We start from the raw sequence: 19,656 nt of genomic DNA on the forward strand, positions 1-19,656 counted from the left end.
CCATTGTTTGCTTGCTTTTAACATTACTGTTAAGAAGACTAATAACAATTCTGAGTCTCATTTTCTTATGATTTGTTCCCCTGGAAGCTTTTAGAATCATCTTTTTTATTCCTGTTTCAAACTTTCACATTTTGGGAGGTCTTTTCATTTGTTTGCTGATCATTCAGTGGGCTTTTGATAGTTAAGTGAACTGACACCAGGGTCAGATGGCCCAGATTCAAAACTGGCTCCCCCACTTACCAGTTGTGGTGCTGGTTAACTTACTAACCCTCTCTGGGCTAGTATCTTTGTCTGTAAAATCACAAGGAACCTCTGGATATTGCTGTGAGAGTTAAAATAAATAACATAAATGTAGCATTAGAATAATGCCTGGCACAGGGTGGCACCTCAGTAAATGTTTTTGCTGTATTGATAGAGTCTTCGTCAGCACCCTTTTCTGTGGAGTCAGCATAGAAAAGTGTGTCCAGTCCAGTTGTGCATCTCCCTGAGTTGGTCTGGCTGCCATTTACTGCTGGCCCTCCAGGAGGATCACCTGGAACCAACCAACATTCTTCAAGGCCCCAGAGGAGACGTTTCGGCCCTTATTAAGGTCTCTCTCTGTCATCACCTGCTTGGCTGGATAGGCCCTCAGTGGCAGCTGCTCCAATCCTTCCTGTCACTCACAGGCATGATTTGACAGGACTCTGCCTCATTCTTCATGTCACCTGTCTTTCACTTCCTGCCCTAGATATTCCCTGTTTCCACTGAGGCCTGAGACTCTGGATCCACCCAACATCCACACGTGCTTGCTGGCTCCCCAAGCAGGACTTGAGAAACTGTCGGCAGACATGCAAGCACGTGGATGGGCTACTGGCCTGTGTGTACCTGTCTGGATGCTGCCGCTATGATGGATCTGGCTTCCTTGGTAGCCTCTGAAAGGGCCAGATGGAACAACCAAGAAATGCAGGGAGGGTGGGTTAAAATCCATGGGCATTTTTTTTTTTTTTTTTTTTTTGGTAGTACGCGGGCCTCTTACTGTTGTGGCCTCTCCCATTGCGGAGCACAGGCTCCGAACGTGCAGGCTCGGCGGCCATGGCTCACAGGCCCAGCCACTCTGTGGCATATGGGATCTTCCCAGATCGGGGCATGAACCCGTGTCCCATGCATCGGCAGGTGGATTTGCGACCACTGTGCCACCAGGGAAGCCCCATGGGCATGTTTGATCAGTTGAAATGGGAGCCAGGGGATCATTCTCCTACTGCCTCCTGGTTGGTTTGTCAAGAGGCTTAAAAGCAACCAGCTGCACTTGTTATAAGTCCATGGCCAGCCTGAGAGCACCTTCTCTTATATTTGTTCTACTCGTTTCCTGCCTTCCTCCCTCTCTTCCTTCATTCCTGCTTTTCTGGGATTGCACTCCCAGATGAAGGGTTAGTAAATACATGTGTGTCTTTGGCTCCATTTTGTAGGGAATCCAGACTAAGATACATTGAGTTCAAGAGCTTGGGCTCTGGAGCTGGCCTCTGGGTTTGAATCTTGGTCTTGAGCCTTGCTGACCACAAGTTACTTAACCTCTCTGTGCTTCATTTTCCTCATCTGTGAAATGGGGATAATACTAGTGGCTACCTCAGGGTGATTGGAGGTTAAAATGAATGCTTATAAAACACATAGTAAACACCCAGTAAATGTTAGCTATTATTATTCAGTTCCATGAACTGTTCAATATCAATTTTTGATAGTTTCCTTCCCACTGTTTTCTCCAGTTCGCTGTTTTCTGAAACATCTGTAATGTCAATATTGGTCTTCCTGAATTGATCCTCTATGTCTCTTATAGTTTCTGTCGTATTTACCATATCTTTGTCTTTTTGTTCTATTTTATGAGAGAGATCCTCTTCTTTATATTCTAGGCCTCCTATTGAGTTTGTATTTTGGTATCATGCTTAAAATTTCCAATATTATTTTGTTCTCCAGTTGTTCCATTTTAATCATATTCTGTTCTTTTTTGGGGAGAGAAAGAGTATACAGTGTCTTCTCCATGCCCCTGGACTCTCTCACTGTCTGGACTTCTCCTCTCTTGGGTGATACTTATGCTGGGCCAACTTCCTGTTCCTTTGCCTTAGTGACAACTTCTCTCCCCATCTCACAGTCCTTTCCTTTTTGTTCCCAGGTGTAGGGTTACCAGATTCAGCAAATAAAAATACAGGACATTCAGTTAAATTTGAACTATAGATAAACAGTGGAGAGTATTTTTCGTATAAGTATGCCTATGCAATACTGGGGACATGCTTACACAAAAATGTCTCCATTATTTGTCTGATATTTAAGTGTAACTGGGCATCCTATATTTTATCTGGCAACTCTATCCAGGTGCCTTTTTATTTTCTGAAGATCAAGGTTGGCTTAGTAGTACAAAAGGGCTTTGTCTTCACACCACTTCTTTTCTTAAAGAGACCCACAGCTATTTACATAACATATGGCAGTCTCACACCCAAGCAGTTGTAAATTAGAGCCTGCTTATTCATTGACAAGTTAGGAACTCAACCATATTTCTCAGCTGTCTTCTGTTCCCCAGTCTCTGATTCAATAAATAAATGTGTTGTTCCAATAGTGTGTGTGCCATTGTGTTGCCTTTGTTCATTGTCTGTGCCCGCTCAGGGCCCCAGGGTGAGATAGCCCTGCTATCCTAGTGTGACATTGTCTCCATGGTCACCATCCCTGCTCTGTTCTTTGGAGGGTTTGGAGGTAATTCTTACCAGATCTTTGTTTTTAAGAACATTACCGCATTCTGTTGGGTTCCTCGTTCGTAGACTCTGGCAGGTGAGAGGTGTATGGAGCAGGCTTTGTTAGTGCTGTGTGACCGAGAACACAACTTGATAAAGAACATGTGTCCTAAAGAAAAGCTAAATTATGATTGAACTAATTATGTGAAAGGATACAGGAAATGAATATAATGAATAGATACTGCTCAGGAAAGCAATTCATAAAATCACATTAACATTTTCATCTAATCCCCATGGAGTTGTCCTTTTTTAGGTCATTTCCTTAAAGGTATTTTTCTTTTCAAGTTATAAACCTGTTTGTGGTATTTCACTCCTGGTTCACTGTCAAGAACTCTCCCTGCTGCATTCCTGAGGATATCCAAGAGGGTCAGCTATTAACAGAGCCGGGCTAAATATATCCCTTCCTGGAGCCTCTAGTCTTTGCTCCAGAGTCAGCATCCTTTGTCAGCCCAGGCTGATTTCCTTCCCGTTTCCCTTCCACCTGGCAGGACAACCTCATTAGAGGCCTCAAAGATCAGCCTCAGAGGTCGGCATGAGGAACTGAGAAACTTCTTAAAGGCCTTGTCTATTTACCTACAATGGTTGGCCCACCTGCTCCACATAACTATTCACCACACATACTTTATACATCTGCTATATATCCTGCCTCCATGTAAACTATAAAGCACACCCTGACCTAGCAGCAGGCTCATGCTTAAAGGAGGCTTTCTATACATGGGATGTGTAGGTTTCATCAAATGACAGAGCATTTGCCTTTTTTTTTTTTTTCCTAATGAAAAGAAATGAACGTCTTGGATCAGAGAGTCTGGAATGGGAAGATTTATATATATTTGCTTTTCTTGAAACTAAGGGATTTTCCTGGTTGTGGGACTTTCAGTGCTAAAATTGGGACAGTCTTGGGTGAACCAGGACAGTTGGTCACCCTCTGTTGCCTTCCCCACCACCACCCTTCAAATTCCCTTCACCACTCTCTCTTACTCTGGGAAAGAGGTCATAGCCCCAAACTGATATTTAGAAGTTTTGCAAGAAATAATCCAGAGATTTGGGGAGTTTCACATCAAAGCAACATAAGGAGGAACTAGCAATGTTTTTGTGAAGATATTTGTGAGAAAAGGAACCGTAAGAGATTGAAAGGAAAGATATAACTATATTTTTCATTTGTAAAACCCCTCTAAAGAGCTATTTTAAATGTTTGTTTATAGCTTGCTTGCCTTGCTATTTCAATAAATGTTTCTAATATATAAGAAATAGAAAAATTTGGGATCATATATCTGTAGCATTTGGACTCAGAATCGCAATCTGTAATTGTAGCAAATCCTCCATTACCCTTTCAAAGCTTCAAGACCCATGGCACTCTGCCTCCACCTGGTGGCAGTGTGCATAAATTAAGTCATGACCGCCTACCCCACTCCCCCACCTTTTTGTGTGTGTGTGTGTGTGTGTGTGTGTGTGTGTGTGTGTGTGTGCTGACAGCCTCACTTTGGGGGATTGATTCTATTTTTTTTTAAACATCTTTATTGGAGTATAGTTGCTTTACAATGTTGTGTTAGTTTCTGCTGTACAACAAAGTGAATCAACTATACATATACATATATCCCCATATCTCCTCCCTCTTCCATCTGCCTCCCACCCTCCCTGTCCCACCCCTCTAGGTGGTCACAAAGCTCCGAGCTGATCTCCCTGTGCTATGCAGCTTCTTCCCACTAGCTGTCTGTTTTACATTTGGTAGTGTATATATGTCCATGTCACCCTCTGACTTCGTCCCAGCTTACCCTTCCCCCTCCCTGTGTCCTCAAGTCCATTCTCTACGTGAGTGTCTTTATTCCTCTCCTGCCCTCAGGTTCTTTAGAACCTTTTTTTTTTTTTTTAGATTCAACATATATGTGTTAGTATACGGTATTTGTTTTTCTGACTTACTTCACTCCGTATGACAGACTCTGGGTCCATCCACCTCACTACAAATAACTCAATTTCGTTTCTTTTTATGGCTGAGTAATATTCCATTGTATATATGTGCCACATCTTCTTTACCCATTCATCTGTCGATGGACAATTAGATTGCTTCCATGTCCTGACTATTGTAAATAGTGCTGCAGTGAACATTGTGGTACATGACTCTTTTTGAATTATGGTTTTCTCAGGGTATATGCCCAGTAATGGGATTGCTGGATCGTATGGTAGTTCTCTTTTTAGTTTTTTAAGGAACCTCCATACTGTTCTCCAAAGTGGCTATATCAATTTACATTCCCACCAACAGTGCAAGAGGGTTCCCTTTTCTCCACACCCTCTCCAGCATTTGTTGTTTGTAGATTTTCTGATGATGCCCATTCTAACTGGTGTGAGGTGATACCTCATTGTAGTTTTTAATTTGCATTTCTCTAATAATTAGTGATATTGACCAGCTTTTCACGTGCTTCTTGACCATCTGTATGTCTTCTTTGGAAAAATGTCTATTTAGGTCTTCTGCCCATTTTTGGATTGGGTTGTTTGTTTCTTTAATATTGAGCTGCATGAGCTGTTTATATATTTTGGAGATTAATCCTTTGTCCATTGATTCATTTGCAAATATTTTCTCCCATTCTGAGGGTTGTCTTTTCGTCTTGTTTATGGTTTCCTTTGCTGTGCAAAAGCCTTGAAGTTTCATTAGGTTCCATTTGTTTATTTTTGTTTTTATTTCCATTACTCTAGGAGGTGGATCAAAAAAGATCTTCCTGTGATTTATGTCAAAGAGTGTTCTTCCTATGTTTTCTTCTAAGAGTTTTATAGTGTCTGGTCTTACATTTAGGTCTTGAATTCGTTTTGAGGGTTTTTTTGTATATGGTGTTAGGGAGTGTTCTAATTTCATTCTTTTACATGTATCTGTCCAGTTTTCCCAGCACCACTTATTGAAGAGACTGTCTTTTCTCCATTGTATATCTTTGCCTCCTTTGTCATAGATTAGTTGACCATAGGTGCGTGGGTTTATCTCTGGGCTTTCTATCTTCTTCCAGTGATCTATGTTTCTGTTTTTGTGCCAGTACCATATTGTCTTGCTTACTGTAGCTTTATAGTATAGTCTGAAGTCAGGGAGTCTGATTCCTCCTGCTCCATTCTTTTCCTTCAAGACTGCTTTAGCTATTCGGGGTCTTTTGTGTCTCCATACAAATTTTAAGATGATTTGTTCTAGTTCTGTAAAAAATGCCATTGGTAATTTGATAGGGATTGCATTGAATCTGTAGGTTGCTTTGGGTAGTATAGTCATTTTCACAATATTGATTCTTCCAATCCAAGAAAATTGTATACCTCTTCATCTGTTGGTATCATCTTTAATTTCTTTCTTCAGTGTCTTATAGTTTTCTGCATACAGGTCTTTTGTCTCCCTAGGTAGGTTTATTCCTACATATTTTATTCTTTTTGTTGCAGTGGTAAATGGGAGCGTTTCCATAATTTCTCTTTCAGATTTTTCATCATTAGTGTATAGGAATGCAAGAGATTTCTGTGCATTAATTTTTTATCCTGCAACTTTACCAAATTCATTGATTAGCTCTACTAGTTTTCTGGTGACATTTTTAGCATTCTTTCTATATAGTATCATGTCATCTGCAAACAGTGACAGCTTTACTTCTTTTCTGACTTGTATTCCTTTTATTTCTTTTTCTTCTCTGATTGCCGTGGCTAGGACTTCCAAAACTATGTTGAATAATAGTGGTGAGAGTGGGCATCCTTGTCTCATTCCTGATCTTAGAGGAAATGCTTTCAGTTTTTTACCATTGAGAATGATGTTTGCTGTGGGTTTGTCATATATGGCCTTTATTATGTTGTGGTAGGTTCCCTCTATGCCCACTTTCTGGAGAGTTTTTATCATAAATGGGTGTTGAATTTTGTCAAAAGCTTTTTCTGCAACTATTGAGATGATCATATGGTTTTTATTCTTCAATTTGTTAATATGGTGTATCACATTGACTGATTTGCGTACATTGAAGAATCCTTGCATCCCTGGGATAAATCCCACTTGATCATGGTGTATGATCCTTTTAATGTGTTGTTGGATTCTGTTTGCTAGTATTTTGTTGAGGATTTTTGCATCTATATTCATCAGTGATATTGGTCTGTAATTTTCTTTTTTTGTAGTATCTTTGTCTGGTTTTTGTATCAGGGTGATGGTGGCCTCATAGAATGAGTTTGGGAGTGTTCCTTCTTCTGCAATTTTTAGGAAGAGTTTGAGAAGGATGGGTGTTAGCTCTTCTCTAGATGTTTGATAGAATTCGCCAGTGAAGCCATCTGGTCCTGGGCTTTTGTTTGTTGGAAGATGTTTAATCACAGTCTCAATTTCATTACTTGTGATTGGTCTGTTTATATTTTCTGTTTCTTCCTGGTTCAGTCTCGGAGGGTTGTGCTTTTCTAAGAATTTGTCCATTTCTTCCAGATTGTCCATTTTACTGGAATAGAGTTGCTTGTAGTAGTCTCGTCAGATGCTTTGTATTTCTGCGGTGTCTGTTGTAACTTCTCCTTTTTCATTTCTAATATTATTGATTTGAGTCCTCTCCCTCTTTTTTTTGATGAGCCTGTCTAATGGTTTATCAATTTTGTTTATCTTCTCAAAGAACAAGCTTTTAGTTTTATTGATCTTTGCTATTTTCTTTGTTTCTATTTCATTGATTTCTGCTCTGGTCTTTATGATTTCTTTCCTTCTGCTAACTTTGAGTTTTGTTTGTTCTTCTTTCTCTAGTTCCTTTAGGTATAAGGTTATATTGTTTACTTGAGATTTTTCTTGTTTCTTGAGGTAGGGTTGTATAGCTATAAACTTTCCTCTTAGAACTGCTTTTGCTGCATCCCATAGGTTTTAGATGTCATGTTTTCATTGTCATTTGTCTCTAGGTGTTTTTTGATTTCCTCTTTGATTTCTTCAGTGAACTCTTGGTTATTTAGTAATGTATTGTTTAGCCTCCATGTGTTTGTGTTTTTTATGTTTTTTTTTTTCCTGTAATTCATTTCTAATCTCATAGTGTTGTGGTCAGAAAAGATGCTTGACATGGTTTTAATTTTCTTAAATTTACTGAGGCTTGATTTGTGACGCAAGATGTGATCTATCCTGGAGAATGTTCTGTGTGCACTTGAGAAGAAAGTGTAATCTGCTGTTTTGGGGTGGAATGTCCTATAAATATCAATTAAATTTATCTGGTCTATTGTGTCATTTAAAGCTTGTTTCTTTATTTATTTTCATTTTGGATGATCTGTCCATTGGTGTAAGTGAGGTGTTAAAGTCCCCAATTATTATTGTGTTACTCTCAATTTCCTCTTTTATAGCTGTTAGCAGTTGCCTTATGTACTGAGGTGCTCCTATGTTGGGTGCATATATTTATAATTGTTATATCTTCTTGGATTGATCCCTTGATCATTACGTAGTGTCCTTCCTTGTCTCTTGTAATGTTCTTTATTTTAAAGTCTATTTTATCTGATATGAGCCTAGCTACTCCAGCTTTCTTTTGATTTCCATTTGCATGGAATATTTTTTTCTATCCCCTCACTTTCAGTTTGTATGTGTCCCTAGGTCTGAAGTGGGTCTCTTGTAGACAGAATATAGTTGGGTCTTGTTTTTGTATCCATTCAGCAAGCCTGTGTCTTTTGGTTGGAGCATTTAATCCATTTACGTTTAAGGTAATTATCGATATGTATGTTCCTATGACCATTTTCTTAATTGTTTTGGGTTTGTTTTTGTATGTCATTTTCTTCTCTTGTGTTTCCCACTTAGAGAAGTTCCTTTAGCATTTGTTGTAGAACTGGTTTGGTGGTGCTGAATTCTGTTAGCTTTTGTTTATCTGTAAAGCTTTTGATTTCTCCATCGAATCTGAATGAGATCCTTGCCGGGTAGAGTAATCTTGGTTGTAGATTCTTCCCTTTCATCACTTTAAGTATATCATGCCACTCCCTTCTTGCTTGTAGAGTTTCTGGTGAGAAATCAGCTGTTAACGTTATGGGAGTTCCCTTGTATGTTATTTGTCATTTTTCCCTTGCTGCTTTCAATAATTTTTCTTTGTCTTTAATTTTTGCCAATTTGATTACTATGTATCTTGGCGTGTTTCTCCTTGGGTTTATCCTGTATGGGACTCACTGCGTTTCCTGGACTTGGGTGGCTATTTCCTTTCCCATGTTAGGGAAGTTTCTGACTATTATCTCTTCAATTATTTTCTCAGGTTCTTTCTCTCTCTCCTCCTTCTGGGATCCCTATAATGCGAATGTTGTTGTGTTTAATGTTGTCCCAGAGGTCTCTTAGGCTGTCTTCATTTCTTTTCATTCTTTCTTCTTTATTCTGTTCTGCAGCAGTGAACTCCACCATTCTCTCTTCCAGGTAACTTATCTGTTCTTCTGCCTCAGTTATTCTGCTATTGATTCCTTCTAGTGTTGTTTTCATTTCAGTTATTGTATTGTTCGTCTCTGTTTGTTTGTTCTTTAATTCTTGTAGGTCTTTGTTAAACATTTCTTGCATCTTCTCGATCTTTGCCTCCATTCTATTTCCAAGGTCCTGGATCATCTTCACTATCATTCTGAATTCTTTTTCTGGAAGGTTGCCTATCTCCACTTCACTTAGTTGTTTTTCTGGGGTTTTATCTTGTTCTTTCATCTGGTACATAGCCCTCTGCCTTTTCATCTTGTCTATCTTTCTGTGAATGTGGTTTTTGTTCCACAGGCTGCAGGATTCTAGTTCTTCTTGCTTCTGCTGTTTGTCCTCTGGTGGATGAGGCTATCTAAGAGGCTTGTGCCAAGTTTCCTGATGGGAGGGACTGGTGGTGGGTAGAGCTGGGTGTTGCTCTGGTGGGCAGAGCTCAGTAAAACTTTAATCCACTTGTCTGCTGCTGGGTGGGGCTGGGTTCCCTCCCTGTTGGTTGTTTGACCTGAGGCACCCCAACACTGGAGCCTACCTGGGCTCTTTGGTGGGGCTAATGACAGACTCTGGGAGGACTCACGCCAAGGAGTACTTCCCAGAACTTCTGCCAGTGTCCTTGTCACCATGGTGAACCACAGTGGGCACCCCCACCTCTGCAGGAGACCCTCCAACACTAGCAGGTAGGTCTGGTTCAGTCTCCCCTGGGGTCACTGCTCCTTCCTCTGGCTCCTGATGTGCACACTACTTTGTGTGTGCCCTCCAAGAGTGGAGTCTCTGTTTCCCCCAGTCCTGTCAAAGTCCTGTATAATCAATTCCCACTATGCTTCAAAGTCTGATTCTCTAGGAATTCCTCCGCCTGTTGCCAGAACCCCAGGCTGGGAAGCCTGACGTGCAGCTCAGAACCTTCACTCCAGTGGGTGGACTTCTGTAGTATAAGTGTTCTCCAGTCTGTGAGTCACCCACCCACCAGTTATGGGATTTGATTTTACTGTGATTGCACCCCTCCTACCGTCTCATTGTGCCTTCTCCTTTGTCTTTGGATGTGGGGTATCTTTTTTGGTAAGTTCCAGTGTCTTCCTGTCGATGATTGTCCAGCAGCTAGTTGTGATTCTGGTGTTCTTGCAAAAGGGAGTGAGAGCACGTCCTTCTACTCCTCCATCTTGCTTCCTCTCTGAGCATTTATTGTTTATAGATTTTTTGATGATGGCCATTCTGACTGGTGTGAGATGATATCTCATTGTACTTTTTGATTTGCATTTCTCTAATGATTAGTGATGTTGAGCATCCTTTCATGTGTTTGTTGGTGATCTGTATATCTTCTTTGGAGAAATGTCTATTTAGGTCTTCAGCCCATTTTTGGATTGGTTTGTTTTTTTGATATTGAGCTGCATGAGCTGCTTGTAAATTTTGGAGATTAATCCTCTGTCAGTTGCTTTGTTTGCAAATATTTTCTCCCATTCTGAGGGTTGTCTTTTCGTCTTGTTTTTGGTTTCCTTTGCTGAGCAAAAGCTTTTAAGTTTCAGTAGGTCCCATTTGTTTATTTTTGTTTTTATTTGCATCACTCTAGGAGGTGGGTCAAAAAGGATCTTGCTGATTTATGTCATAGAGTGTTCTGCCTATGTTTTCCTCTAAGAGTTTTATGGTGTCTGGCCTTACATTTAGGTCTTTAATCCATTTTGAGTTTATTTTTGTGTATGGTGTTAGTGTTCTAATTTCATTCTTTTACATGTAGCTGTCTAGTTTTCCCAGCACCACTTATTGAAGAGGCTGTCTTTTCTCCCTTGTATATTCTTGCCTCCTTTATCAAAGATAAGGTGACCATAAGTGCCTGGGTTTATCTCTGGGCTTTCTATCCTGTTCCACTGATCTATATTTCTGTTTTTGTGACAGTACCATACTGTCTTGATTATTGTAGCTTTGTAGTATAGTGTGAAGTCAGGGAGCCTGATTCCTCCATCTCTGTTTTTCTTTCTCAAGATTGCTTTGGCTATTCGGGGTCTTTTGTGTTTCCATACAGATTGTGAAATTTTTCGTTCTAGTTCTGTGAAAAATGCCATTGGTAGTTTGATAGGGATTGCATTGAATCTGTAGACTGCTTTGGGTAGTATGTGAAAATGACTGTTTTCACAATGTTGAGTCTTCCAATCCAGGAACATGGTGTATCTCTCCATCTGTTTGTATCATCTTTAATTTCTTTCATCAGTGTCTTATAGTTTTCTGCATACAGGTGTTTTGTCTCTCTAGGTAGATTTATTCCTACATATTTTATTCTTTTTGTTGCAATTTTAAATGGGAGTGTTTTATTAATTTCTCTTTCAGATTTTTTATTATTAGTTTATAAGAATGCAAGAGGTTTCTGTGCATTAATTTTGTATCCTGCTACTTTACCAAATTCTTTGATTAGCTCTAGTAGTTTTCTGGTGGCATCTTTAGGATTCTGTATGTATAGTATCATGTTGTCTGCAAACAGTGACAGCTTTACTTCTTCTTTTCCAATTTGGTTTCCTTTTATTTCTCTTTCTTCTCTGATTGCTGTGGCTAAAACTTCCAAAACTGTGTTGAATAATAGTGGTGAGAGCAGACAACCTTGTCTTATACCTTATCTTAGAGGAAATGGTTTCAGTTTTTCTTCATTGAGAACAATGTTGGCTGTGGGTTTGTCCTATATGGCCTTTATTATGTTGAGGTAAGTTTCCTCAAGCCTGCTTTCTGGAGGGTTTTTATCATAAAAGGGTGTTGAATTCTGTCAGAAGCTTGTTCTGCATCTGTTGAGATGATCATATGGTTTTTCTCCTTCAATTTGTTAATATGGTGTATCACATTGATTGATTTGCGTACATTGAAGAATCCTTGCATTCCTGGGATAAATCCCACTTGATCATGGTGTATGATACTTTTCATGTGCTGTTGGATTCTGTTTGCTAGTATTTTGTTGAGGAGTTTTGTCTCTATGTTCATTCGTGATATTGGCCGGTAGTTTTCTTTTTTTGTGGCATCTTTGTCTTGTTTTGTTATCAGGGTGATGGTGGCCTTGTAGAATGAGTTTGAGAGTGTTCCTCACTCTGCTATATTTTGGAAGAGTTTGAGAAGGATAGGTGTTAGCTCTTCTCTAGATGTTTGATAGAATTCGCCAGTGAAGCCATCTGGTCCTGGGCTTTTGTTTGTTGGAAGATGTTTAATCACAGTCTCAATTTCAGTGCTTGTGATTGGTCTGTTTATATTTTCTGTTTCTTCCTGGTTCAGTCTCGGAAGGTTGTGCTTTTCTACGAATTTGACCATTTCTTCCAGGTTGTCCATTTTATTGGCATATAGTTGCTTGTAGTGATCTCTCATGATCCTTTGTATTTCTATAGTGTCAGTTTTTACTTCTCCTTTTTCATTTCTAATTCTGTTGATTTAGGTCTTCTCCCTTTTTTTCTTGATGAGTCTGGCTAATGGTTTATCAATTTTGTTTATCTTCTCAAAAAACCAGCTTTTAGTTTTACTGATCTTTGCTATTGTTTCCTTCATTTTTTTTTTCATTTATTTCTGATCTGATCTTTATGATCTTTCCTTCTGCTAACTTTGTGGGTTTTTTGTTGTTCTTTCTCTAATTGCTTTAGGTGTAAGGTTAGGTTGTTTACTTGAGGTGTTTCTTGTTTCTTGAGGTAAGATTGTATTGCTGTAAACTTCCCTCTTAGAACTGCTTTTGCTGCAACCCATATGTTTTGGGTCGTCGTGTTTTCATTGTCATTTGTCTCTAGGTAGTTTTTGATTTCCTCTTTGATTTCTTCAGTGATCTCTTGGTTATTTAGTAGTGTATTGTTTAGCCTCCATGTGTTTGTATTTTTTTCAAATTTTTTCCTGTTATTGATATCTAGTCTCATAGCATTGTGGTCAGAAAAGATACTTCATATGATTTCAATTTTCTTAAATTTACCAAGGCTTGATTTGTGACACAAGATATGGTCTGTGCTGGAGAGTGTTCCATGAGCACTTGAGAAGAATGTGTATTCTGTTGTTTTTGAACGGACTGTCATATAAATATCAATTAAGTCCATCTTGTTTAGTGTGTCATTTAAAGCTTGTGTTTTCTTATTTATTTTCATTTTGTATGATCTGTCCATTGTTGAAAGTGGGGTGTTACTATGATCGTGTTGCTGTCTATTTCCCCTTTTATGGCTGTTAGCATTTGCCTTATGTATTGAGGTGCTCCTATGTTGGGTGCATAACTATTTACAATTGTTATATCTTCTTCTTGGATTGATCCCTTGATCATTATGTAGTGTCCTTCTTTGTCTCTTCTAATAGTCTTTATTTTAAAGTCCATTTTGTCTGATATGAGAGTTGCTACTCCAGCTTTCTTTTGATTTCCATTTGCATGGAATATCTTTTTCCATCCCCTCACTTTCAGTTTGTATGTGTCCCTAGGTCTGAAGTGGGTCTCTTGTAGACAGCATATATAGAGGTCTTGTTTTTGTATCCATTCAGTCTTTTGGTTGGGGCATTTAATCCATTTACATTTAAGGTCATTATCGATATGTATATTCCTATTACCATTTTCTTAAATTTTTTAGGTTTGTTATTGTAGGTCTTTTCCTTCTCTTGTGTTTCCTGCCCAGAGAAGTTCCTTTTGCATTTGTTGTAAAGCTGGTTTGGTGGTGCTGAATTCTTGTAGCTTTTGCTTGTCCGTACAGGTTTTAATTTCTCCATCAATCTGAATGAGTTCCTTGCTGGGTAGAGTAATCTTGGTTGTAGGTTTTTCCCTTTCATCACTTTTATTATGTCCTGCCACAAGACTATTTCTTTATATTTGCTTTATGTCTCATCCTGTGAGGTACTGTGAACCCATGAAGCCATATAAAAGAATTGATTACCTTAATCTCCTGAAAAAATAATAATATTGTAAGCAAACATTGTAAAGTATATAAGTTGTGAAAATATCAGAAGTGTATAGATCTTATTAGATTATAACAATCAAATAAAACTTATAAGGAATTTATTAATCAGACATGGTTCATCATATCCATTATCACACCAAATTCCACAGTTATTAGTTCACATCTGGGAATTTAACCAAGATTGCTTTCATAAAGGTAAATCTTTTTTTCCCTTTATAGTCTTTTTTTCTCTCTTCTTATTTTGTTGATTCTTCAGCATCTTAAATAATTGCTAAAGTTCATGGGTTGTTTTATCTTTAATGTATTGTGTGTGAGTGAAAGACTCAAACCTCACTTGTGTGCATCTTCTTTGAGGGAAGTCATTTCAGTTTCCTAGGGCTGGGTTTCAGGGTCTGTAAAATTGAGACTGTCATTATGGATGTCATTAGGTCGGTGTGAGAGTCAAATACTCTGTGTGTGTGTGTGTGTGTGTGTGTGTGTGTGTATTGTTATCCAGATGTTAGTCTCAGAGGCATATCATTATCACTTGCAAATTAAAGACAAAGATTTCAGATCTTACTGACTTGCCCCTGGCTGCCTTCTGCCCTCTATTTGGATTCCAAGACCGAGTTTCACTAAAATATACCTAGGAATTCTAATTCTCCTTGTGCCTGCTGTTCCTCATCCCTGCCAGGACCTTTCCCAAGCCCCTCCTTCCCACACCCCCAGTCTGTCCCTTCCCGCATACTGGGTGAAAGCTGCCAGAGGGACAGAGCACCAGCCTAGACTGGGTTTGGGGTTTTTGTGGGGGAGGGGATGGCCCTGGTGAGTGTGGCTGGGGTCCAGAGCTTGTTTCCCAGGCGTGTTCCTCCTTCCCAGAAGGAACAGGTAGAATTAAGGGAAAAGTGGGGAGAAGGGGAGGGACGCCCCTCCCCCACCCCTTCCCCTCCCACCTAGATCCTCTAATATGAGTAAAATAATTCTACCTCCAGGTCCAGTCTTAGGGACAATCTGATTCCAAGGAGAGGAGAATTCCCTGTTCATTATCTCCCCTCAACCTCCAAACTCTGTCCTCATCAAAAAAAAAAAAAAAAAAAAAAAAGGAAGGGAACACACTGTTGTCATCTCTCCACCTGCTTGTGTGACTGATATTCCTTCAGTAAGAGGCAAAGTCTTTCACTCCGCTGAATGAAGAGAGTGCCCTGGGGAGGGGTGGTTGAGTCGGGGTGGGGAGTTTCAAGGGGGAAGCATCCCAGAGTGGTGAGGTCCATTCCCAGTCCCGAGGAAGTAGACTTCGGTCGGGGGAGCACGGAGTGTGAGAAAACATGCCTTTTCAAGAAAGGGAAAACACTGTCCTTTCCATCCAGGTCCCACCACTCTTCCTCCTGAGCTGGTCAAGACCTCTTCCCCATTCCTCACCCTAACACCCTTCCTTGCAGAGAGGCACAGACATTCATCCATCTTGTACAGGGTCATGTGGCTTACATTTCTGGAAAACCACTTTGATGTCACACCTCATCTTACTAACCTAATTTTATTTTTGTCTTCATCTTGATTTCTTCCTAAAATGGGAAAAAAAAACCCCACCCTGTCTCAAATCTTCATTTGGAATGAATTGAGTTTTCCAGTATTTTGGTTGTATTTCTAAGCATTCAAATTTCACTGCTGTTTTCAGGTTCTAATGGCCTTCCCTACCTCTCTTCTGTATAACCTAACGATTTAGGATTTACCTCTTGGCTTCTAGTGTCATTCCCACCTTTGGTGATACAGTTTCTGCCAAGCAGCCATGTTGCTGGAAGGCTGCCTCCAAGGTAATGGAGCCTCTATTACTGTATTGGAGTTAGAGCAGCCGCTGAGCTTTTTCCAGAAAAAAAGGAAAAGAAGCAGCATTTCCATCTGCAGATACCCCTCTTGCTACTGAGACCCATGCTGCTGTCTGGGCAGGAGCACCGTCAGGTTTTAAACCTCCCAGAACAAGATGCCAGTCGGCCCCTTCCTGTCTGGAGTCTGAGGCCTAAACCCATGGAGGACCTGCAGCACTGCAGGGACATATTTGGAGATTGTTTTATCCATTCGTGGGGGCCCAGCCTGTGCCGAAACCTCTCTCTAACACATCTGGCACTGGAGAGGGGAGACCTGTTGCAGGCACCCACCAAGTGTACACCCAGCTCTCCAGGCTCCGTCTGGGGTGAGCTACACTGGAGGAGCCAATGCGCCTGGGCCCCATTTCCAGGTGGCCAGCAGAACATTTCTGAGATACAATTTGCCTTCAGGAAATATTCCACATGAGGGTTATTCATTTTAAAAGCCTTTCAGTGCTTGTGAAACCATAAATGGTGATGCTGTCTACTATCTCATGCAACACCTTCTGTATAAAATCCAAATGAAAATCTATTGCATGAGATTATTGCCAGAAATTATTTTGTCTCTATAGATAAAATTCTGGAGTGAAAAGGAAAATTAAAACTTACAGAATCCATCCCATTTTCCTCCAAGTCTTGGGTGCTCAAATCACGTGCCCAAGACATATTTTCTTTCAGCTGTTTTTTTTTTTTTCCTAAATTGAATTATCTATTTATCTGTCCATCTGTCTGCCCATCTATTTTTTTCAATACTGAGTTTTAATCTATAAAAAAAAGGGCCAAGTCCTTGGCAGAAGCAGGTATTCCTCAGGTGGTAGAAGAAATTGTCATTTCAAAATTGCAGTAATTTCTTCACAAAAATTCACACATTTTGGAAACATTGGATGATGAAGCTAAGAGACCCAGAAGTGTAGAATTGTATCCCAGAAATAGAATGTAATTTCAATATTTTTTGACAGGAGGGTTGTATTAGCAAATGGGTTGGCACAGTGTTGAGGGACCAGCAGCAGTGGGGGTGTCTGGAGGGAGGGGTGCTCTCCCTGCATCCTAAGGGACTTTTCTGTGGCAAGATCTTGGCTGTCTTCCTGCTGCCTAGGTTCCAGCCCACATTCCTGGGCTGGCTCATCTCTTTCTGACCAATTCTCTGAGCTCCTTAGTATCTTGCCTAGATTCCCTTTTTGCCTTAGTTAATCATATTGAGTTTCTATTGCTTGCAACCAAGAACTCTGACTCATCTATGTAGCAAATTAATTAGTTCAGTGATTCGCTTACTCAGTCAGCATTCTCTGAGCAAAACACCCTTGTGAGGTAGTATTCTATTTCTTCATCTTATGGCTGCAGAAATTGAAGCTCATGGAATTTAAGTTTTGAAAATCAATATTATAAGCTCATGTTTGGTGTTTAAAGTGGTGTTTTCCATTTCTTTATGGTCCCACCACAGGCAGAAAGAGTCAGTCCTGGAGGATTTTGAGGTCTTATCCTTGGGAAAATGTCCATGCTCAAGACCCCAGCAGTAAACTACCCAGTTGGACTTAACGCTCTTTGTCCAGGAAGAACTTAGTATGATGACCAAAAGACCCTTCATCTGAAAGAACTCATAGGCCCTAATATGGGGAGGCTTTTGGTGAGATCTTTTTTGGATGGCACCACTGGGATACTAAACGGTGGAGAGGGAGGGGTTGAAGTTAAAAAGTTGCTGTCATAAAGTATATATTGTGTCCATCATATGTTCATCCCTGGGCCAAACATTACCGCCAAAATATCCACATGTAAAAAAGGTAGACACTCTCATTTGGATCACATGTTATAGTGTGGAAAGAGATGAGGGAAAGAAGTTGTTTCCCTAAAAGAAGGGAGGGGGCATTATTCCCAGAAGAAGGAAGGGTGCTCGGCTAACAAACAATATATATTTACTGAGTACCTAGTATATGCCAGACAGCAATTTTGGAAGCAGGAGCCAGAGCCAGAATTGTTTTAAGAATATAAGCTGGGGCTTCCCTGGTGGCGTAGTGGTTGAGAGTCCGCCTGCCAATGCAGGGGACGTGAGTTCGTGCCCTGGCCCGGGAAGATCCCACATGCCACGGAGCGGCTAGGCCCGTGAGCCATGGCCGCTGAGCCTGCGCGTCCGGAGCCTGTGCTCTGCAACGGGAGAGGCCACAACAGTGAGAGGCCCATGTACTGGAAAAAAAAAAAAGAATATAAGCTGTTTGAGAATTTTCAGAAATCTTGTGGAAAGTTTCGGATTTCCACGGAGCATGGAATGGGACTTCAAGCCAGTCTTAGCCACATTGCAAAAGGTTGAGAGATGGGTTACATTGTGTTTTAAATAAAATAAAAATAAAATATTATCTTTGATGGCAAGTAACTCTAAAGATAGAGGCTCTTTTGCCCCAGAAATTTTGACTAGTGGCATCACTGTTTTTAATTGTTAAGTGAGTTGATAAAGAACTGAAAGGTGATGTGATATAGTGCAATGTAGTAGATTTATTGTCAGGAGATTTGGTGTCTCTCTTTTTTTTTTTTTTTGCGGTACGCGGGCCTCTCACTGTTGTGGCCTCTCCCCTTGCGGAGCACAGGCTGCCGACGCGCAGACTCAGTGGCCATGGCTCACGGGCCCAGCTGTTCCACAGCATGTGGGATCTTCCTCGACCAGGGCACGAACCCGTATCCCCTGCATAGGCAGGTGGACTCTCAACCATTGCGCCACCAGGGAAGCCCTGGTGTCTCATTTTGATTCTACTCATAACTGGATGGCTTCGGGTGTCTCAAGTTGGGTTTCCTAAGAGGTGGACCCTGAGATAGAGATCAGTGTGTAGGAGGTTTACTAGGACATGCCCTTGGGAATCAAAGCCTGGAGAGGGAGGAAGCAGCACTGGGTGGAGGAAAAGTGGGGCTGGGATACAGTCACAAGGGCTCAGCCTACCCCATGGGAGCTTTGGAGCTGTAGTGGCCCTTCAGAGTTGTCCTGAGTTGGGGCAAGGGGACTTGACAGTATACCTCCAACATCAGCCTGTCTTTGGATGCAGGCTTATCTTGGAGAGGAGTGAGATCTTTGTTGAGGCAGCTCTTTCTGGAGCAGGGCAATCCTAATAGGGAGTGCTAGCAGCTGGCTCTCACTGGCGGCATTCCTGGCAGCTGGGATTAGTTCTTTAGTCCTGATGGGGAATCTGGGCAGCACAGGCCAGCATCTGCCTCATGGGGTGAGTCATCTCACCCCTCTGAGCCTCAGTTTCCAGAACTGTAAAGTGGAGAAATTGGTTCACTTGATCTCTAAGTCTATTTCCAACTTCACAGTCTTCTAACATACTGTCAAGTACTTATTGGTTCTTATTTTCTGAAGTCTCATTTTGTAAATATGCTTTTTTAAAAATAAATATATATATATTTATTTTATTTTTGGCTGCATTGGGTCTTCATTGCTGTGCGTGGGCTTTCTGTAGTTGCAGCAAGCAGGGGCTACTCTTCGTTGCGGTGCGCAGGCTTCTCAATGCGGTGGCTTCTCTTTGTTGCAGAGCAGGGGCTCTAGGCGTGCGGGCTTCAGTAGTTGTGGCACACAGGCTCAGTAGTTGTGGCTCGCGGGCTGTAGAGTGCAGGCTCAGTAATTGTGCTCACATGCTTAGTTGCTCTGCGGCATGTGGGATCTTCCAAGATCAGGGATCAAACCCGTGTCCCCTGCATTGGCAGGCGAATTCTTAACGACTGCGCCACCAGGGAAGTCCCTGTAAATATGCCTTTGCAAAGACCTGGAAAAGAGTGAGGAAGATCTTTATGAATGGATTTGGAGTAACTTTTAGGATATATTGTTAAGTGAAAGA

Source organism: Kogia breviceps, chromosome 3, assembly GCF_026419965.1.
Source record: "Kogia breviceps isolate mKogBre1 chromosome 3, mKogBre1 haplotype 1, whole genome shotgun sequence".
In the NCBI taxonomy this organism is placed as follows: domain Eukaryota; kingdom Metazoa; phylum Chordata; class Mammalia; order Artiodactyla; family Physeteridae; genus Kogia; species Kogia breviceps.